Here is a 19,480-nt window from a genome sequence, read left to right as displayed (position 1 = left end):
GGCAGGAATTGATGCTGCAGCCTTGAGGCAGAATTCCTTCTTCTCTCTGGGAAACCTTAGTTTTTGCCATAACGGCTTTTCAAATGATTGAGGCCCACATACATTATGGAGGCTGACCTCCTTTACTTAATGTCAGCTGTTTGTAGATGTTTTAAACACCTACAGAATACCTTCACAGCACCATCTAGGTTAGTGTTTGATTCCTGGGTACTATATCCTATCCAGGTTGACCCAAAACTAACCATCAGATTATAAATTTGTGGAGGAAGAGGTTTGAATCTCGGTTTATCTTTTATTTACTCCAGGAAGTCGAATGCAGTGTTACATAATTAATAGGTGTTTTATAAATGCTTCTTTGGATGATTGAATGACTTGAACAGGGTTAAGTTCAAAATCTAACTTGAAGACGTGAGAGTTGTAATTTTGGCACAATTATTGCTACTTAGCAGGTAACACCTGCTAAGTAGGTGTTTTATATTGTCAAATATTATTAACAGGAAATTGTTTTCCTCAATCTCTGGCAGCCTAATAATTTTAACTAAATATATCTATGACTTCTGTTCTGGGTTTTTTCCTCCCCTAAGGTCATTGGCATGTAAACTACTGTTTTATTTTCTTTAGTTGACTATCTTTTTTTTTTTTTTTTTTAAGATTTATTTGAGAGAGAGCGCGCACATGCGTGCATGCAGGGAGAGGGGAAGAGAGAGAGAGGGAGACAAGCAGGCTCTCCCTAAACTGGGAGCCCGACGTTGGGGCTCTATCCCAGAACCCTGAGATTATGACCTGAGCTGAAATCAAGAGTCAGACACTTAAGCAGCTGAGTCACCTAGGCACCCCAGTTGACTATCCTTCTAACTCTACTCGATTATTAAATTTATCATTGCTGACTGATACAGGGTAGCCCAATTCCTTCCCTACCCTCTTTGGTCCCATTTTGAGCTTGTAAGCATTGAGATGCCACTGTTTGCATCCTTTCTCAGGTATAGGTAATACTGGGTATTTTTTTTTTTTTTTTTTTTTTTTAGCCTAAACGCTATTTATTGAAAAGACCAGAGAAGAGAGAGTTACACGCCCCCTAGGGACAGGGTGGAACAAAACAAGCAGTGCAAGTCCACCTCCTGCTCAGCATGTTCTCTTGTTGCCCCACTGGGCCATCTTGTTGTTGATGGGCATCTTCAGGAAGCGGTCAGACTGCATGTAGTTAGCGATCTTCTCCAAAGCCTCAAAACGGCACATGAAAGCCTTCAGATTTGGAAATTCATCCAGGCACTTGGGCTCAAACAGACGGTTCTGATCTAAGACATCATAGGTGAGGAAATCCACAAAGGTGAGCTTTTCTCCTGCAAACCATGAGAATTTCCCCAGGAACAAGGAGAACTGTTTCAGTTGTCCAGGTAGCTGTTCCAAGTACTGAGGCTTCAGTTTGTCAAGGTCAGGGCTATAGCACAGTCGTATCAGCTGCATGCGGAAATCCATTATTTGGTTCTCCATGATGTCCACTCGAATCTTTTCTTCTTCAGTCTCACCACACATATTGTGCTTGTGAGCGATGTAGCGCAAGATAGCATTGCTCTGGGTGATCTTGTTCTTACCATCCATGAGGTAGGGCAGGTTAGGAAAGTCCAGGTCGAGCTTGAATTTCACATCCAGCCATTGGCTTCTATCATAGTCGGGAGCTTCCCCGCACGTGTACTGTTTCTCCTCATAGGATGTATCAGTGAACTCCAGGAGCATGCGGATGGCGTGCGCCAGCCCGCGAATAATCCCAGTAACCTAGAACCATGGTCGACTTGGACAACGACATGCCGAGGCTGTCTCGGTGCCTTCCAGGACTCTAGGTAATACTGGGTATTTTAAAACACACTAAAGTCATGGCACATTGTTTAGGAAAAAAAATACATAGAGCCTTACAGTAATGTTTTAGTAATATCTATGAGACATGGTAACAAAGCAGAATTAAGAGGTTAAAAATAAAATGAAAGCAAATATGCGGTGGAGAGGTTGTTGATCGTGGTTCTAGATGTCATAACATTTTCTCTTGTACTTTTATAGTCTCTCTGCAGGTGATGGTAAAACCAATATAATTTTTTGCATTTAAGGGACAATGCTTGTACTTACTTCCTATAGGTCAGCTCTTTGGCTCGTAAGAACAGAGTCCAGCCTAGCCTGGCCTTAAAGGGCCACACCTGGGATTAAAGAGCTCTTCCATTTGTCCTGACAACTACACGGTGAAGATGTGGAAGTGTTTGGAGAACAGAGGGAAAAGGAGTAGGTCTCAGAAACAGTATACTTGACAATAAATTTGAAGTGTTAAGGAAAATAAAAAGCTTCATATTACCCAGGATACTGAAAGTCTCCTAAAAGCATTTGCAAAGTGCCTTTAGCATCTGTAAGGTGGCCCACAGAATTCCCTGGCCTCTAGAGTTCTTCAGGTTTCTGCATATGTGCCAGCAACATCTCAAGTAGCCTTGGCTCTATCTCTGGAATTTGTGCCGATACTGGGAGCCGCCGTGCCCATCCGTGTTGTGGTGGTGTTTTGTCTAGACGGCTGTGCCCTATGCTGATCTCCCTGAAAAGGCTTCACTCGATGTGGCTGCTGCCAGCTCTACAGCTGCTAAATTAAGATAAACTCTTGCATTCCCGACCCAAAATTACTCCGTCCCCTTGCTAAGCCTCTGTGTGAAGTGGCACCGCATTGCTTACTCCGTAGTCCCCAGTTGTTGTCAAACCCGCGGTGAACTCTCCACGACCATCTCAGACTTTGAAATATTTAAGCCTCGCCTTGATTACTTTACATTTCTAAGAGGTGCTAAATGTTTTAAATAAAGCCTGCCTAAACAGTCTTGTCTCATTCCGGTTTCCTCTCTCAGAGGAAGTGTCTTTCAATAACCCAAAACTACTGGCTTCTAATTTTAGGGATCACTAAGGTAGGATCAGGATGGAAAATAAGCTCTTCTCTATTGATTTGCCTTAGTCATTTTACTCCGAAGCCTATAATTAGCTCTATTTTCTCCACCTGTAATACGTGTTTAGGTTGAAGAAATAGTGGATGATGTACAGGGTTAGAATTGAGGGAGCCCACTTGGTCCTACTTTTAGATACTTCTGTGAACGACATTGTGGGGTTCGGAGGTGGGGGGGAGAAAAGGGAGAGTATACATCCATGTATTTCCTTTTATTTTTAGTGATATTAACTCTGTTGACACTGATCACCTATAATTTGTCAGTCACTCTTAGGAGCGCTTGTATTAATTTAATCCTCCCAGTAAGATAACCCTGTGGGGTGGGACTATCACCGTCCCTCTTTTGTAGTTGAGAAAACTGGAAGGCTAAGTGAATTGTCCACATCCACTGTCATGGAGCAGGTGAAAGTCAGCACTAGACAGAGCCCACATTCTTTTCTGCTTTGACGGTCTGCAAGGAAAGATGGCCAAGTAAAAATCAAATCAAAAACAAAAACAGGACGAGGACTATAAACCCTGTCCCTCCACATCTGAAAACTCTAGGTCTGGCATGATGGGAATTTTTCTCCATCATTTTAAAACTATGACAAACGTTCATTATCTGCAATGTGAACTCTAAAGAAAGAGGAAGTCACATAATTGTAAGGTAGTATGTATTTAATGAACCCCACCCAGAGGGCTTAGATTCACTTGTGACTGTCCCTGGAGTTGTTTTTGTAACAATGTTTTAAATACCCAGTAAAGGAATCAACTGCTTTCTTTTTTTAGTCTTTATGAAATTTTACCAGATGGGGGTCCATTCAGATGATATATTCAGCTTATAACCCCCTCTTTGACTGGCCTTCCCTTTCTCTCATTACTCAACTTTATAGGAACCCTTGCTTTTCCCGCATCTGTGTGTTACTCCTGCCTGGAATGCCCCTCACAGTGTTTTTCTGGGGAATCCTCCATTTTTTTTTTTAAGACACAGTTCAAGGATCACATCTTCCATAAAGCTTTTCCTTAGATTAACTCTCTGCCTCTCCTCGTAAACCAATCACTTCCTTCTATGTGAAGGAAGCTTATATACTTTTATTATATACCTTTATACTTATATACATATATACTTTTATTATATATGTTATATATATATATATATATATATATATATATACAAATATTTTATACTTTTATTTTAGCACCATAATACTTTATTACAGTGCTTGTCTATGGACTGAGATATGTTACTCTTCTTCATGAAATAAGTACAAAACTTGAAGATAAGTGTTTAGAATTTTTATTTCCATTTTCTAGGTTTCTTTTTTTTTTCAGAAGTATCAGTCTGTGAAGGATTCAAAGAAACTGGCCCTAACCATGAGGATTTGAGAAGCACTAGTTGTCATTTTTTCTTGTCTGTCCTCTGTGCTGTAGTATAAGCACCTTGAAAACAAGCTTGATCTTTGTATGGACAGTATTTTTGTGTCAACAGTAACGAATTTCACATCCAGAAGAGAGAAACTGCAACTCTCCTAAAACGGTTTTTCACATCAGATACTTGTCCCTTTTTAAAGACTGAATTATACTCTGTTTTGTGCCTCAGTTATTATACTTTGATGGTTCTGTCTTTTCCACTGAATTCTTAAGGGTCTTAATCACTTTTGCATCCCGAATGCCAACCGTAGTGCTTGGTACAAAATGAATGTTCGGTAATTGTGGTTGATTGAGTGAACAGGTGAATGAATTCCCACTATTTATTTCTTGTTGGTGACCTCACTAACTCACAGGCTCCATAGATTCCTTCTGACTTAACCCTGAATGTTAAAGAAATGTTTAAAGGAGGTCCAGAAGGATTAATTTCTAATGTTTAACTATCTATAAAATCTACATTTTACTATTGTTAACTGTAAAAATTACTAGCCTAAATTTAGGTAGCACTATTTTTTTTCATATGAACAAAGTGTTTGCATTCTTTTATTTATTACCTGTACTAACAAAACGCCTTTGTATCCTGTTGCCACCCATTCTCATGATCGTAACCCTGCAGCACTGGCATTTCCCTCCTTCAGAGATGTGAACTTTGGTCTTTGTCCTTGAGCTGTTCCTCTTTTCAAAACTATGGTAGCTACAGGAAAACCCTGCAAGGATCTCTCTGTGATCCATTTACTGTATATTTTATTTCTAGATGTGTTCCCTACCCTGCAGATTTACCTAATTAGGATTTTGGAAATGCTCTGAATGATCAATCTTGTAATTCACATTTGAATTCTAGATTTCAGTAAAGTAGCTCACCTTGCTTGGAGAATGCAAAGATTGTTTTCAGATATTGCATTTTAGCTTTCCCTATTTACTGAGCAGTCAATACTTAGATTTTGTTATAGTTTATTCAGCACTTTGAGTTCTTTTTCTTCTCACATATTTGTAAGAAGTAGCCATCAGGAAATAATTTAGGTATTTGAAATGTGAATAATGCATGCAGAACCAAATAAAAGTATACTTACATTAACTTTAGTCAAAAGGGGACATAGAAAAGATACATGTTTTAAAATTAATCTTGAAATATTCCAAGCCAAGCATGTTAAATAAGCAACATAATAAGAATCAACAGGTCGAGTGTTTTCATTGTCAATGCTTAGTTTCTTCTAGGGCAAATCAGTATTTTTGAAAAAGAGGAGGTAGGCAGGGTGGACTGTCCTATGAATAATTTACTTTCAGGGAATCAGGAAACATAGAAGTATAAATGATATTTCTAATGGACTGCCAAATTTTAAAATCCAAATAAAAGCATTTCCGGGGAACCAAAAGAACCAGGGATACTCTGTTTGGAATATTATGGGATAAAAAAATTATGAGCAGATTGCATTCATAGAGAAATAAACTCTGGGTGAGGTCAAAACTGCTAATACAGAGGAGATGAGAGAGAATAAAAGCAGCGGTCCACATTTTGAAGATTTTTAGCCAGGGACACTGAGTGATCATAGCAACCGTCTCCAAGGAGACCTGTGGAAATGTGAAAAACGCTGAGGTCACACAGGCGCCCAGAGAAATTCCATATTGATTAGCAACTTCTAGATGTATCTTTCTCGCTTCACCTTCAATGCCTCCAGCCTTTTAAACGGCATTTATTAGAAGGATAAAGGAAAACCAAATGTGGTTTGCCCAGAAGAGAAAAAGTAACTCTCAGAACAGAAACTCTGCTCAAAACATTGTGAGCAGCCTTTCACTGAACTTCAAAAGCTATTCAGAAACTTGGATATTAATGAAGTGAGAAGTCCCAAGGATTAAATGGAAGCCTTGGTCGTAGGTGGTAGTGATGGTAATTGTTTGATTGAAAAGGATGCAAGTTTAAATTCTGGGGCTGGAAGCAGAGCTCCCAGAACGGGTTCTCTTGTAAGTTTTTCATAACTAACCAGGCAGCTCCGGCTGGTTCAGGGACCCCTCCCTTTCTTAATCCTTCCCTCCCACTGGTTCTGCAAGGGCATTGTGTAGGTGGATGATGAGAAATGATGTGTTGTTCACCAGGAGCAATGGTTTCCTTAGTTCATGCAGTCAGTTAACATTATTGCGAGTCTGCAGACACTGGGAAAGCAAATGTCGCCTGTGGTCTCGAGATGCTAAAAGTTTAAAGAGGAGAGGGACAAGATAAAAAATGAAACCAGTAATTGCATGGGATAGGAAACATCCGTAGAATGTTATAAACGTAGAGAGACTAGAGGGAGGTGTTAGAGAGACATTGGAATCAGGATGAAATTCCAAGAGGAAGTTTGGGCTGTGTCAAAAGGCCAGAAGGGGGTTAAGATGCCCTGGGTGATGTTAAGTGGTGGGATATAAGATAGGTCTGGGAGTTGCATGCAGGCCAGTAAACTCGACGAGGAGTCAGGGTGTGGGATGTGACAGAAATTAAGTACTCCTCTGCAGAGCTCCTCCTCTTCATTTATTAATTCTGGAGAAATAGCATTTTGGATTGGAAAAGGGGGTGTCCGACTTGATCAAACTCAAGAGGCCAGGCCACGGGGAGCTGCTGAATTTCTTACTATTGGGGTCCTTTGGGGATTTCTGCTCTGGTCTTAACCCTGTTCTGCAAGGTCAGTTTGCATATAGATATCATGTGTTCACTTTCATGAGTCTCACTTATGGGATTTGGTCAAATTGCAAGCCTTATATCTACCCCATGGAGTAGTTATGCAGATTAAATGAGTAAATATATGCAAAAACTCAGAATAAATACTGCCTAATATATAGTTAGAACTGTATAAAGGGTCATTGTTATGAGTCAGTATTATTATTAAGCTGGGATTCTTCCAAGTCATTGGAATACGTGGAGTGTCCTCTATATCCCTAGCCTGAACAGAGCTGGAGCAGATCTCTCAGAAGGACTGAGAGCACTCCAAGAGGGTATGGTCCCTCTGGAGCGAGGGATGCCCTGGGTCCTTGGCTATAGTTCAGATGGAAAACATGGGTTAATTCAGTGAAAGTTTCTTCTTTATTGTGAGTGTTCTGGGAACACCGTGAGCCAGCAGGACTGCAGAGTTTGATCCTTTTGAGGTAGAGGTGTTGGTATAGCAATTTTTAGAAGGGACCATGTGGGTTTCATGGCAATAAAGGCCCTGGTTTTTTAGTATATAATAAGGCATCATTTAGTATGTGAAAGACAGGTTTTGCTTTTTGTGGGTTTTTATTATTATTATTTTTTTGGGGGGGGTCAGAGGGAGAGCGACAAGGAGGCTCCACACTGAACACAGAGCCCCATGGGCTCAGTCTCACAACCCTGAGATCATGAGCTGAGCCAAAATGAAGAGTCAGACGCTCAACCGACTGAGCCACCAAGGCATCCCTTGCTTTTTGTTTTGTTTTTTTGTTTTAAAAGGGTGTATTACAGCTGGTAGTGCAAATCTACTCTCAAGAATTGCTACTTTCTTTTTGAATATCATCTCCATAGCAGAACCTGCTCAGGCCCAAAGTTTAAAACAGTTTACAATAAGCCTACTTCTGGAGTTCTTGTACACATTGACTTCCCAAGCTAGTTGTGAAGAATTAGCAAGATGATGTGTCTAAGTTGTTTGGCTTAGAGAAAGCCCTCAAAAGATGGCAGGTGCTATTTTTACTCTTCTCCTCTGGCTGATCTCCTAAGTTGGTGGCTAGGGCCATGCAAGATTAAATTGTTCTGTCCTCACTGGAAGTTTGGTGGTTACAAATTTTCCTAGCACATCTTTAGTTTGACCAAACTACAGAAATAACTATAGGATTCCAAATTGGTCCATGTTTTAAAATTGGGTGTGGAAGAAATTGGTCATAGAAAAACTGCCTAAAGAATTCCAGTTGCTTACAACCACTGAGATGGACATCTTTTATGAGCGGAAATTCTCGTTACTCTGTAATAATAATTTTGTGCCAAAGTGCTAAATTCTTTTTCTTTATTAATGTTTCAAATTTTTATTTACATTCTAGGTAGTTATCATATAGTGTGATATTAATTTCCAGGAGTAGAATTTAGTGATTCATCACTTACACATAACACCCAGTGCTCATCACAAGTGCCCTCCTTAATATCCATCACCCATCTAGCCCATCCCCCACCCACCTCCCGTCCAATAACCCTTATTCTCTATAGTCAGGTAAATCCTTTCTTTAGCAAACTTTTTTTTTTTTTAAAGATTTTTAAATTTTATTTGTCAGAGAGAGAGAGAGCAAGCACAAGCAGGGGCAGTGACAGGCAGAGAGAGAAACAGGCTCCCCACTGAGCAAGGAGCCCAATGTGGGACTTGATCCCAGGACCCCGGGATCATGACCTGAGCCGAAGGCAGACGCTTAACCGACTGAGCCACTCAGGCTTCCCTTTTCTTTAGCAATCTTAACCACACCATTACCCTGTTTTGTAGATGAGGATACTCAGACACAATGAAGTTAACTAACTCACTTCTGGTGACCCAGTCTAAGACTGACTCGAGCCTGGGTTTGATGCCAGAGTCCCTGCATTAAATCTTTAGTGCCCTACTACTTTGCTTATGCTATCTAGGCCATTCGTTCATGCATTTATTCATTTATCCCATAAATATTGTGTATGTCAGGTACCTTCTAGGCCTTGGAGATACTGCAGTGGACAAGAATGTCAAAGACAGCACAGTTAGGGAGTTTACATTCTAGTGGGAGAAACTTAAACAAGAAAATGAATGTGTGTGTTATGTATGTACATAGACGTATGTACCTTTAGCAGTCACGTGTTCTGTGAAGAAAAACAGAATCCAGAGAAGAGGTGTAGTAGTTATTTTAATAGTTAGGGAAGAAGTAACTAAAAAGTTACCTAAAGTAGTAACTTTCTCCTTCATCTTGTTTTAGCCATGACTTTGTATTTTAATTTATATTACCTAAATTTAATATATACGTGCTACCATGTTTATAAGTTATGAAGCATAACAGTGTATGTTATATATACATATCAAACCTACCACCTAATCTCAAACTAAGCATTACCAATTCTGTTTCATCCCCCTGTACTTGGTCTTATCCCATCTACCTGTCTATCCTTTGAAGTAACCGCTTCTTAAATCTTTTGTTAAATTTTTCTCTTGCCTTTTATAAAAATAGTGTTAATCACTTACAGATATATTCATAGCACTGTACTGTTTCATTTTGCTTATTTATTTTGCCTTTTAAAAATAGTTTTGGGCACCTGGGTGGCTCAGTTGGTTAAGTGTCTGCCTTTGGCTCAGGTCATGATCCCAGGGTCCTGGGATGAAGCCCCACATCAGGCTCCCTGCTCAGCGGGGAGTCTTCTTCTCCATCTCCCTCTGCCCCTCCCCCCGCTCCTGCTCTCTCTCTCTCTCTCTCTCTCTCAAATAAATAAATAAATCTTTTTAAAAAATAGTATCATTGTTCCACATTGCTGCATGTGGCTTTAGTTCATTCATTTTAACAGCTGAGTTATGATCTTTTGGGTGAATGTGCAGAACCTATCGATTAATTGCCTCGTTGATGGATATTTGAATTGTTTCCAGCCTTTTACTCTTTGAACAGTGCTGCTAAACATTCTTTTGTGTGCCTCTTGATGCCCATATACGGGAGTTCCTCCATGACATTCCTGCCAATGGAATTGCTGGGTCAGTGTTCAACTTTACATGATAATACCAAATTGTTTTCTAAAGGAGTGGTACCAGTTTATATTCCCACCTAGAAGTCATTAAGAGTTCTAGTTGACCCACGTGGGATGAGGAGACATCTTCATTTTTGACAGTCTAATGGGAATAAGATAATGTTACATGTGGTCTTCATTGCCATTTCCCCAATAACTAATGAGACTGAGTCTCTGAGAAAATGATTTTTGAGGAAAAACCTTAATGAAATGAATGAGCAAGCCATGCAAGACTGTGGAAGTAGAACACTCCAAAGCAGCATTTCAGAAGTAGAGACTATCTAAGGAGCAGCAAGAGATAGTTGTGAAGAGAGAGAAGTGAGCCGGGGAGATGAGGTGGGGAAGGAAGACAGGCACTAGGTCTCCTAGGGCCTGGGAGCCCATGGTCAACACTGTTTTAGGCTTTATTGTAAGAGTTACGGGAAGAAAGGGGAGGGCTGTTAGAGGGGGAAGAACGTGGCTTGATCGATGTCCTTTTGGGGTGCCTGGGTAGCTCAGTCAGTTAAGCATCCAACTCTTGAGTTCAGTTCAGGTTGTGATCTCAGGGTTGTGAGATTGAGCCCTGTTGTCAGGCTCCACACTCAGTACAGAGTCTGCTGAAATTCTCCCCCTCTCCCTCTGCCCCTTCACCTGCTTGTGCTCTTGCTCTCTCTTTCAAATAAATAAAATCTTTAAAAATAAAAAAATACATATATAAAAGATTCTTTTGGCTTCTGTGTGAATAAACTCTAGGAGGTGATGAGAACGGGACCATAGAGAGGAGTTAGAGGCATGCAGAAGTTAAAGTAAGAGATGAATCTGGCTTCAACCAGAATGTTGGTGGAGAAAGTGGTGAGAAGTTGGATTCAGGACCTATGCTGAAGGTGAGGCTGGTAAAACCTGTTGATGACTTCATGTGAGGCTTGGTGTGAGGAAGAGAAGAATTAAGGATGGGGGCGCCTGGGTGGCTCAGTCGTTAAGCGTCGGCCTTCGGCTCAGGTCATGATCCCAGGATTCTGGGATCGAACCCCACATCAGGCTCCCCGCTCAGTGGGAAGCCTGCTTCTCCCTCTCCCACTCCCCCTGCTTGTGTTCCCTCTCTCTCTGTGTCTCTCTCTGACAAATAAGTAAAATCTTTAAAAAAAAAAAAAAAGGAAGAAGAATTAAGGATGATCTCTTGGTTTGAGAGTGAATAACAGAGAGTGTAGGCTCATTTACTGAAATGGGAAAGACAGTGGGGAGAAGAGCAGCACTGAGGAAAAAAATAAAAAGATTTTTTACTGTGGAGAATATATATTATATATGTAGATACCTACTCAACAGGTCATCTACTGATGTCTTAGAAGTACCTCCAGTTAAACATGGACAAAACCAAACAAGTGCTCGGTCATCCCACACCTGGACTGCTGCTGTCTCTATGAGTGGCAGCCCATCCATCTGGTTGGAGAAGCCCTCAATTTGGGAGTCCTTTCTGACACCTCCCTCAGGCTTATCACCATGACCACTCCATCTCCACAGTGTGCCAGTTTTACCTCTGAGATATTTCTGGCATCTGTTCAGGTCTCCCCATCTCTGCTGCAGCCACCCTAGTCTCAGCCAGCATCAGTTCTCACCCCGCGTGCTGCTCCAGCCTCCTAACTGCATTTGTTCTGGTCCTTCAATCCATTGTGCACTCTGCAGCCAGCTCACATGAAACCCCAAGTTCAAAACTCTTAAAAGTCTTTTTTAAAAAATTGCTTTTAGCATAAATCTCTAATATGACCAAAGGCCATGGATGAGCAGACCTTGCTCATATCTCTAGTCTCATCTCTAGGTTCTCCCCCGCCCCCCAGCCATCTTTTAGTTCCTTGAAGGCACCTGTCCCTTTCCCTTCCTGGGCCTTTGCATAGACTGTTCTAGAATACTACCTCCTATCACCCTATATAATACCATCCTTTAGATTTTAGCTCAACTGTTACTTCCTTGAAAAAGCAATGTGCACTATTCTCTCCCCAACTCGCTCAGGTTTTCCATAACAAATATAATTTCAACTTTTTCCTTCATAGCGCTTACATAGTACATATATTTGCATAGCTAGTAATATCTCTCTTTCCCTGGAATGTAAACTATGTGAGGCCCATAAGACTCTATTTGGTACACCATTGTATTTTCAGGATCCAGCATGGTGCCTGGTACAGAGAAACTATTTAATGAACATTTGTTGAGTAAATCAGTGAAAGGGGAGGAGGAAGCCTTGTTCAATATCTGAGTCAATTTTATAGGTCTTTCTAAGAGAAACACTTTATTGATTGTTTCAATTGATTCTTTCAAACTTGCTTAATATATCCTAGTTCTGTTTTAGACTTCCTTAACAGTCACAATTTTGCACTCAGTGTGTACTGTAAATGAAATCAAAAATCGATTTCTAAGAAATTTTATTTCTAACCTAATCTAGTCTAAGAAATTTGTGGGCAGAAATTTGAACTCAACTGAGAATATTCTGTTCATCATTCCAGAGCAAATGCCCAGATGTAAAGGAGGATGGTTGAAAATAATAAGCATTTCAATAGCATTTACAGGTTACAAACTACTTTTGCGTTAGTGATTCCCTGGAATGAATTCTTTATGCAGTTACATGCTGCATAAAGTTTTTCTTTATGCAGCATGTAACTTCACCAGTAAAATCTTTCAAATATTCTCTGTTATTCACACAATTAAAGTCTTAGTTCTTTATCAAAATAGACTAAGCCTCCATGATTTTACCCCAGCCTACTTTTCTGGCATCAGCTCTCAGCACTTCTCGAGTTATCCTTCACGTTCCAGCAACACCAAACTGTTTGTAGTTGCCCCAAGTTAGATCATGTGCCCCTCCTCTGCATTCCTGTGATATTCTGGGCATATGTTGCATGGTACACATCAGTTGACTTGTCTCTCCAAATGGACTGTGAGCTCTTTGAGGGAAGACACGATGTCATTTTTATACTCAGCCCCAGTAGTACAGAGCTTGCTATAGAGTCGGAACTCAGAATGCTTCATGAGTAAATGAGCAAACTTATAGTCAGTCATAAGAGTAGGTCTGTTTGGTTACTCAAAGGGGGCATACACCTTAAGACTTGTCACTTGATCAATACTTCACTGAAGACTTATTTGATAATCAAGAACTTCCTCTATATGTCTGTATCTACTCCTGTCATTTATGTCATTGAGGTTAACCTTTGCTCTGGGTTGTGGGACTGTAATGAGTTCCAGTTTAGGAAGCAGATCAAACAGAAAACCCAGAAATGAACCCACACTGATATGGTCAGCTAATCTTCAAAAAAGGAGAAGTGAATATACAACGGGAAAAACACAGTCTCTTCTAAGAAATGATGTTGGGAAAACTGGACAGTCATATGCAAAACCATGAAACTGGACCATTATCTTTTATCATACACAAAAATAAATTCAAAATGGATTAAAGACCCAAATGTGACACCTGAAACCATAAAAATCCTTGAAGAGAGCACAGGCAGTAATTTCTCTGACATTGGCCATAGCAACATTTTTCTAGATATGTCTCCTGAGGCAAGGGAAATAAAAGCAAAAATAAACTATTGAGACTACATCAAAATAAAAAATTTCTGCACAGCAAAGGAAACAATCAACAAAACTAAAAGACAACCTACTGAATGGGAGGAGATATTTGCAAATGACATATCTGATAAAGGGTTAGTATCCTAAATATATAAAGAATTGATACAACTCAACACCTAAAAAACAAATCCAATTAAAAAATGGGCAGAAGACATGAATAGACATTTCTCCAAAGAATACATACAGGTGGCCAACAGATACATGAAAAGATGCTCAACATCACTCATCATCCGGGAAATGCAAATCAAAATCACTATGAGATATCACCTTACACATGTCAGAATGGCTAAAATAAAAAACACAAGTATTGGTGAGGATGTGGAGAAAAAGGAACCCTCTTGCACTGTTGAGGGAAATGCCAACTGGTGCAGCCACTTTGGAAAGCAGTATGGAGTTTCCTCAGAAAATTAAAAATAGAACTACCCTATGATCCAGTGATTGCACTACTGGGTATTTACCCCCCAAAATACAAAAACACTAATTCAAAGGAATACATGTACTCCTATCTTTACAGCAGTATTATTTACAATAGTCAAACTATGGAAGCTGCCCAAGCCTCTATGGATAGATGAATGGATAAAGAAGATGTGTGTATATAGAATGGAATATATGCAGCCATAAAAAGAATGATATTTTGCCATTTGCAATGACGTGGATAGAGCTAGAGAGTATAATGCTGAGTGAAATAAGTCAGAGAAAGATAAAATATCATATGCTGTCACCCATATGTGGAATTTAAGAAATGAAACAAATGGGCAAAGGAAAAAAAAAAGAGACAAACCAAGAAACAGACTTTTAACTATAGAGAGAAAACTGATTGTTGTTACCAGAGGGGAGGTGGGTGGAGGAACGGGTGAAATAAGGGGTAAGGATTGGAGAGTACACTTATGGGGGTGGAAAAAAAAATAAAAACAGTTCAACCAGGGTTACTCATAATGTAACGAGATAATAGGAGAAGACTTTATGGTATCTGCTTGCAGGACATCCGCACTGTGTTTACTACTATAATTCACGAAGACTCACCTACTTAAGTGTGAAATCATTATATTGGCCAATCCCTAAACTAAAATGTTAATTCTATCACTCAGAGGTAACACTGTTAATATTTTATGGTACCCTACTAGTCTTTTATCTGTGCCTGTATAATTTTACTAAAATGGGATCAAACTGTGCTACTTTTTGGGTAATATACTTTGTTCTCTTTATATATATATATATAGAGAGAGAGAGAGGTATATAGATATATTTATATATATTATATATAGTTATCTATACTTATATAGATATATTTACATATATTTATATATATTTTATATATAAATACATATATTTATATATTGACATATATTTATATATATTTATATATCTTACTATATATTCTTCCATACTTGCATCATTTTATAAAGGCTTCTAAATATTTTGTTCATATTTTTGTATTTTAACTTGGTACTTTATTCAAGGGATGATTAGGATAAGGAAATAGTTCTCAATATTTTTTACCAGTCATATCAAAGAAATATCACATGATTTCATATAAAGGAGAGAAAAATTTGAGATTATAGCTTCTCGGGTTTATAATTATGATGGTATTTAATAGCTAGCCTCATTCTGTCTCTCTCATCAAAATTATGTACCTCCAAATGCCCATTTTTAAATTCATTGCATAATATAATCAAGATAATTTCTTCCCTTATTAGACTAAGTAAGACACTTTGATAACAGTCTCCTTTGAGTTTCTTAGTTTTATTTAAGAAATACACAAGATGGCTGTTAGAAGTTCATTTCAGGGAAAGTCACAAGAAAAGGCTATAGTTTGTACTACTGGCTCCGGAGGAACTAAACTAATTAATTGGTAACTTGAACACTCTAACCATGTAAGACACTTATACAATTTGATATGTGACAAAAAACTGTGAACTCCTTTGTCTTCAGATTTTTGTTACCATGTTAATTTTACTTCAAGGTGCCTTGAGTTATTATAGTCTTCTGGTTAAGCCTCAGAGAAAGTGGGTATCATCTTTCTTTCCTTCTTTCTTTCCTTCTTTCTTTCTTTCTTTCTCTTTCTTTCTTTCTTTCTCTTCCTTCCTTCCTTCCTTCCTTCCTTCCTTCCTTCCTTCCTTCCTTCCTATTTGTGAGAGAGAGTGAGCAGAGCACAAGCCAGGGGGGAAAGGCAGAGGGAGAAGCAGGCTCCCTGCTGAGCAGGGAACCCGATGCGGGGCTCTATCCCAGGACCCTGGGATCATGACCTGAGCCGAAGGCAGACACTTAACCGACCGAGCCACGCAGGCGCCCTCATCTTTCTTTTAAGTTGGGTTTCTGTAGTTGAGTTGGGTTTTTCTAAGGCACTCCCCACCCCAGCCTCATGCTACATGTGATCAGGAGTTAAGTAGATCACAAACAAATTCTCTATTAATTTTTCATGTGTTCCCTGATTAAATATTTTAGTAGATCTTCTAATTTAGGCACCACACAAACGATGTTCTGAAGAAGCATAAGGATTTTTAAAAATGCCAATAGCTGATTTATTTTAGGATTTCCAAAACAAATATTTGTAATTGTTCTGAGAACTGCAGACTGTAGGACAGAGCAAAATCGTACCTTAATGAACTTTGCTACCGAGTAGTGGCTTCCTTGACGGTATTCTCATTCTCTGGGCCCATGTCACCTGTTATTGAGCACTGAGTAGGGAGTAGTTTGAGGAATTCACAGAGGGATCATCCCCTTGGGGGTTATTTGGTTGCTTTGCAGCTCGGTTCTTGAGAAACACTTTTTTGAGGATGTGAAACTTGTAAAATGTGTGAATGCTTCTAAGAGACATCCAACCTTTAGTTACTGCCTTTCTAGTGCCTGGCATATAGTACTAAGGCAATAAATACTTGCCAAATGAATGACTGAAATCAGGAATTAATTATTTTTAAACTTTTGTTTAAAAAAATGAGATCACAGCTTGAGCCAAGCCATCCCATCTGGTTGAAGGCTATTTATAGCTCTTAAGTGGTATCATTGTGCTGTGGTACCGGAGGGGTGACTGTCACTGTACTTGATGTTATCCTGTGTGTCCGTAATGCTTGAAAGAACAGATGATTTAAAGTAGGTGTGATTTGTTGCCTGGATCTTGATTTAGCAACAGAAGCTCCTTCATATTAAGTGGCCCGCCTTCTCCAGCCTAGAATCAAACAAAGATAGGCTGCTTTAGACGCATATCAGACCAGCATTCATAGATTCAGGGTGCATCTGTTGCTGACATCACTCTCTCTCTTCATTATGGACTCCTTGCTTCCCACATCAACAACTTAGTCTCTCATCAAGGCAGTTGAATGCTAGGCCTTCACGTTTTTATTGCATGGTCATTTGGAAAAATAAATGGATGTACAGCATCTTAATTTTGATAAGTTTTAAGCTAAATTAGAGGAAGAAAAAATTGCTGATATTTGCATACATTAAAAAAGCTTCATTATTGGGCCGCCTGGGTGGCTCAGTTGGTTAAGCGTCTGCCTTCGGCTCAAGTCATGATCCCAGGGTCCTGGGATCGAGTCCCGCATCGGGCTCCCTGCTCCTCAGGAAGCCTGCTTCTCCCTCTGCCTCTGCCTCTCTCTCTCTCTCTCTCTCTCTCTGACTCTCATGAATAAATAAATAAAACATTTTTAAAAAAAGCTTCATTATTAAAATTATGCCAACTAGGATAAACCTGCAGTATGGAAATTAAAATTTATTAAGTGACCTCATCATATCATGTTCAGTGACCTAGAATTCAAATTTTCTGGGAAGTGTTACAGCAAAGAAAAATTGAGGGGAGTGCTAACGTTTACTGAGAGTTTATGTTACCTAATTTTTACAGTCACCAACGTGTTAGTATCAGAAATAGAAAATCCAGAGGTGCCTGGGTGGCTCAGTCATTGGGCGTCTGCCTTCGGCTCAGGTCATGATTCCAGGGTCCTGGGATCGAGCCCCACATCCGGCTCCCTGCTCAGCGGGAAGCCTGCTTTCTCTCTCCCACTCCCCCTGCTTGTGTTCCCTCTCTTGCTGTGTCTCTCTCTGTCAAATAAATAAAATCTTAAAAAAAAGAAATAGAAAATCCAGGGGTGCCTGGGTGGCTCAGTTCGTTAAGTGGCTGACTCCTGTGAGTTCGGCTCAGGTCATGATCTCAGAGAGTCCTGAGATTGAGCCCTGTGTCAGGCTCCATGCTTCGCAGAGAGTCTGCTTGGAGATTCTCCCTCCCCCTGCTCTATTTCTCTCTGTCTCTCTCTCTCTCTCTCTCTCAAAAAAAATAAATAAATAAATCTTTTTTTTTTTTTTTTTTTAAAGAAGGTGGAAAATCCAGCAAGGAAGAAAAGAATGGAGGAAAGTAAAGAGGGGAAAGAAAGGAGTAGTTTTTTGTATGAAATACTGGATGCATTAATAAGATGATCCTGTGTGGCAAGTGGAAAATCAGTTTGGAACAAGGAGGACCACAGCTTGGCCGAAGTTTCAAAGGATTTCCCTTACAATCCTTTCCTCCAAATTTAATTTTATTTCACATGCTAAAAATTATTGCATAAGTCATATTTATAGTACTTTGATATCGTACCAGTGGTACATGATTCTCTCTCCCTCACACCATCAATTATATAGCGTTTTTGGGTATTCCAGAATTACCTTTCTAATTTAATATCTTAACAGCAAGCAAGTGTGGATTTTTCCTAAATATAAATAATAATAATAGCTACGAGTTACTCAGCTGGGACTATGTGTTAGGTACCTAGCTGTTCGCTCTCCTTCAGTCTGCATAATACTCATGGGGAGGATGTGCATGCAGTTATCACCCCGGCTTTACACGTGAGGAAGATGAGGCTCAGCGAGGTGACGTTCCTTGGCCAAGGTCACCCAGGTCTCAAGTAGCCCAGCTGGGATTCAGACCAACTTTGTCCCCCTCCTGAGTCTGAGCTCTGCCTTCTTTCTGGGTAAGGCTTACGTGTTTACAAATCTAATGTCATCATGGTTTTCGTAGAATTTAAATATAAGACTTGCCAATAATATTGAAATTATTCCATTTGTTATATTGCCTATTAATGAGCCCAAACCTCTCATCTAAAGTTTCATTGTGTTTGCCAAGCATCTCCACCTGGATATTTTCCTCATACCTCACAGTCCTCATCTCCACACCCTCCACTCTGCCTGACCTCAAGTATATTGTATAGTGATGGGGATCAATGACTAAATACATATGTGTTGCGTTTTTATGTCTCTGTTATTATTTGCTTCTGGAACTCTTGAAGAGATTCTGCTCTTTTGGCCCAAGGGACTCTGGGTGGTCATCCATTCTGATTATAGCGTCCTAGAACTTGTTGTCTGTAAGCAACCTGTGCACACCTCTACGGCACTGCAAGATCCACAGGAGCAGGTATCATTGTACCCTGACGCCTAGTGTCTCTGGTTGGCCCATATTATGGACTTGGTAAAATGTGTTGACTGCTTGGATTGCTACCCTTATACTGTTGCTGACCAGCAGGCAAGCCAGCCAACATATTAGAGCATCCTCCTATTTACGTGGGAAACTACAGATTCCTCATATCTGACTCCACTCTTCCTTAACTCATGGTGACCCAGTCCTTTTGGCAAAATGTTCATTTATACCTTCACACTTCCCATTCTGTTATTTACTTTATACTCTAGGTCTAGAATGAGAGCCTTTCTGCTGTCACCATTCATTTCTACAAGTCTAAGACCTTACTGTCCTGCAAAAGCCATATAAAGTATTTTCTCCTTCATGAACTCATCTCAGTCTCCTCAGAGGTGACTGCTCTCATCTCAGTCTCCTCAGAGGTAACTGCTCTCATCTCAGT

The 19,480-nt window shown here is 39.8% G+C and overlaps 1 protein-coding gene and 1 pseudogene across 6 annotated transcripts in view; one reads left to right on the top strand and one right to left on the bottom strand.

The window, feature by feature from the left end:
* Nucleotides 1-19,480, top strand: part of SRGAP1 (SLIT-ROBO Rho GTPase activating protein 1) — a 268,505-nt gene that overhangs the window by 60,078 nt on the left and 188,947 nt on the right. Inside the window, exon 1 of one of the 6 annotated variants that reach the window (XM_073900722.1) lies at nucleotides 18,997-19,038. The exons of the other annotated variants lie outside the window; for them this stretch is intronic. The gene's annotated coding sequence lies outside the window, so the exon portion shown is untranslated. Of the gene's footprint in view, nucleotides 1-18,996; nucleotides 19,039-19,480 lie in introns of those variants that run through there. 6 annotated transcript variants of the gene reach the window in all.
* Nucleotides 1,072-1,804, bottom strand: LOC112832443 (glutathione S-transferase Mu 3-like; annotated as a pseudogene).

The sequence above is a fragment of the Callorhinus ursinus genome, unplaced genomic scaffold, assembly GCF_003265705.2.
Source record: "Callorhinus ursinus isolate GAN/ISIS: 27379988/994484 unplaced genomic scaffold, GSC_fseal_2.0 scaffold14, whole genome shotgun sequence".
NCBI lineage: Eukaryota > Metazoa > Chordata > Mammalia > Carnivora > Otariidae > Callorhinus > Callorhinus ursinus.
The sequence above is the reverse complement of the archived record's forward strand: the minus strand, read 5'-3'. Positions and strand labels throughout refer to the sequence as shown.